This window comes from Miscanthus floridulus, chromosome 10, assembly GCF_019320115.1.
Source record: "Miscanthus floridulus cultivar M001 chromosome 10, ASM1932011v1, whole genome shotgun sequence".
NCBI classification, from domain to species: Eukaryota; Viridiplantae; Streptophyta; class Magnoliopsida; order Poales; family Poaceae; genus Miscanthus; species Miscanthus floridulus.
In genome coordinates, this window is record NC_089589.1 from 74,625,444 (window position 1) to 74,628,528 (window position 3,085).

The 3,085-nt window shown below is 40.2% G+C and overlaps 1 long non-coding RNA gene across 1 annotated transcript; it reads right to left on the reverse strand.

Moving 5' to 3' along the window:
* Positions 1–299: 299 nt before the first annotated feature.
* Positions 300–2,039, reverse strand: LOC136485826 (uncharacterized). The gene is made up of 3 exons (XR_010766566.1): positions 1,772–2,039; positions 1,096–1,592; positions 300–376 (listed from the first exon to the last, which is right to left on the reverse strand). It is a non-coding gene; the product is annotated as an uncharacterized lncRNA (long non-coding RNA).
* Between the last annotated feature and the right edge of the window lie 1,046 nt (positions 2,040–3,085).

Sequence of the window (3,085 nt, forward strand, 5' to 3'; positions counted from 1 at the left end):
GCCGGGTTTATAGGGATACCTCACATTCTGTGTGATTCTCGTCAGAAAGTCAGAATAATGACGGACAGAGAAGGGGGATTCCCGCGCTTACCTCACATTTTTAAACACATTTATGTACAAAACAATGATTCACAGCAGATTTTGTGTAGTTGCCAAACTTTCTGACAATACAGCAAGTCAGCAACAATTAGACACTAGGATTCACCCTTGATTACATAAAAACAATTAGACACTAGGATTCGCACAAACTCCAAGATTGCAGTTAAATGATGTCAATGTGGCTCTAAGTTGCAGCAGTCCAAAGTTGTGGCATTTACAAAATTTGTTGTCATAGCTAACACGGGAAAGGCCTGCAATAATAGCTCTTTCAAGACATCTGCAAAACCAAAACTGAACTAATATGAGTCTGTTTTTCTGAAAGAACAAAGAAGAGAATATTATACATGCTTTGCAAAGAAATATCACATTCATGGACATGAAGTGTACAATGCACACAAAGCTGGTCAGGGAATGCAAAAAAATAGGAGCAATTCAATCAGGGCAGTTTGCATGCCTGGACTAAGGTAGTGTTTAGTTGGCGATTTTTTTTGAGAAATTGTACTGTAGCACTTTCGTTGTTATTTGGCAATTAGTGTCCAATCATAGTCTAATTAGGCTTAAAAGATTCGTCTCGTGAATTTCGTCTAAACTGTGTAATTAGTTTTATTTTTTATTTATATTTAATGCTTCATGCATGCGTCCAAAGATTCGATGTGACGGGGAATCTTGAAAATTTTTGGGAACTAAACAGGCCCTAAGCTTTTGACTTACAGGAAGTAACCTGAGCACAAATGCTTGTCTTTTCAACATGTGACACAAGGAGGCACCCAAAAATAGAACCATAAAACAAACAAGGTATGAGTAAGCAACAAATTATCAACAATGGAGCTTCATTCATGTAAAAATAACACTACAGGAACATACTGCCTCCTAATTATGTGTTTGTCTTCTCAAAATTCACTGATAGGAAGTCATTTGCTTGTCATCACTATTTATAAAGTCCTAGAGAAACAAGGTCACATGGACAAACTATTTTTCGGTAAATCTAGAGATTACCTGATCCTCCAGATCAGATTCTTCAGTAATGCCAATGCCTCCATTTGTATTGCCCTTGCCATTATGAAGGAACAACCTTCAACATAACTCTTCTTGACGAGTCCGTTTCTATGGTTAAATTCTTCTTCAGCAGCTTGGACTCTTCAATTTATTGAACTCTTCTTGATGAGTCGTTTGCATGGTTAAATTCTTCTTCTTAATACAATGATGCACAAATCTTGTGCGTATTCGAGATAAAATGATGAATGCGACCTCAAATCATAATATGCCAAGGAAATATTTCTGATAAACAGCAGTGATCAGGAGAAAACTGCTGGATGATTGACAGCAATAATTTCACAGTTTCTGGATCAGTAAGAAAATGTCACCATCCTTAGCTTCCCTAACCATTCAATGTACAATACAGTAAGCATGTAGGTGTACTACATGTAGATGCACCCACCTTATCTCCAACTCCAGTTAAAATTGAACCACTCTTCATAGGGCACAAGGTAGCCCTGAAATAAAAAGTTAGAAACTGAAAGAAAATAAATATGAATATTGAGCCACTTCTCAAATGATGTACAGTAGGTAAAAAGTATAGTATGACAAAAAAATTTATGATGTTTGATGACCCAATGAATGGGAACCCCTGTCATTGTACACCATATATATGAGGTATAACATGAGCGCTTACCGTATTGGGTGCCCAATCCACTGAAAAGCTTCAGCAGGTCCTCTAGAGAAAGATGATGCATGCTCATCCATGGCAAGCATCTCAAAGTAACTTTTTACTGAAATATTAGAGCTTGAACCTTTTGCTGGTGGATTCCTTTTGTAATACAGATCCCTCATGAGATGAGCTGTTTCAATTATCCTATTCCTATACAACTGAGGAGAAAAACATATTGCAAATGTTAATCAACACAGATACATAGCCTCAGAGTTTTGAGAACACTCATCCAACAACCGAAACAGGAGAAATGCATGAAACAGAAAAGGTCAAACAGAAAAACATGGTCTAATACTCTATCGCAAGAATTTATGGTACAAAAATTGGTACCAAGAACCAGCAATAAAATTGACTTAAAAGCGTTGTAGACTATGCACATACATCCTTATTAATACATAACAAAAATTGACTTAAAAGAGTTATAGACTATGCACATACATCCTTATTAATACATAGCACAAGTTAGCCTCATCAAGGTATCATGGTTCAGATCAGGATCGGAAATAAATGGTGAGACAAAAATGCATCTCGCAGAGCTACAAGCCCATGGCTACGCCTACTCCATCTGTGATCCAGTGACTCAAAATCATGCACTTGCAGGTGCATGATCTACTTTGTAGCACAAGAGACCCAATCTAATGGTTCAGGTGTTCTCTTGCAGCAAATAGGGTGCATCATAATAGCACATAAAACACAGATAGAAAATAGTCCAGTATGGTGAGTTGCAAATAATTCCACTAAAATAACAAATCTCCGTCCAGCTTCCTGGTGAAATTGTTACCTTTCTACCATAAAAATTAGTCTTTTTTCCCTCTCCAAAGAAGATAGAGCTGGTGTAGAACAGAAACCCCCGAATGAGTTCACCAACAACAAGCACAGATTTACAGCCAAAATCATGGATGAACTAACTACTAAGATTAGCCACGGAACGAACCAAGTTATCGTATAATGAAGGGACCGGTTGATTGTAGCAACCAGGAGGACAACTGCGAAAGGGAAAGCGGGAGGAGGAGGACGAGCTCACCATGAGCCGCACATGGCGGAGCAGCGGGCAAGGTCGAAGTGGTCGTCCAGGCGGGAGAAGACGGACCGGAGGATGTTGTCGTTTAGCGACTGCGCCGTGGACCCAGAGCCAGTAGCCGCGGGTCGTCGATTGGACCTCACTACCGCAGCGGCCCCACCCGTCAGCTCCATCCCTCTCCTCTATCCCTCCCCTCCGCTCTGGCCAGGCTTCCGAGCCGGCCGGGTGACCGCGCTCCCCACCGCTCGACTTAGCCT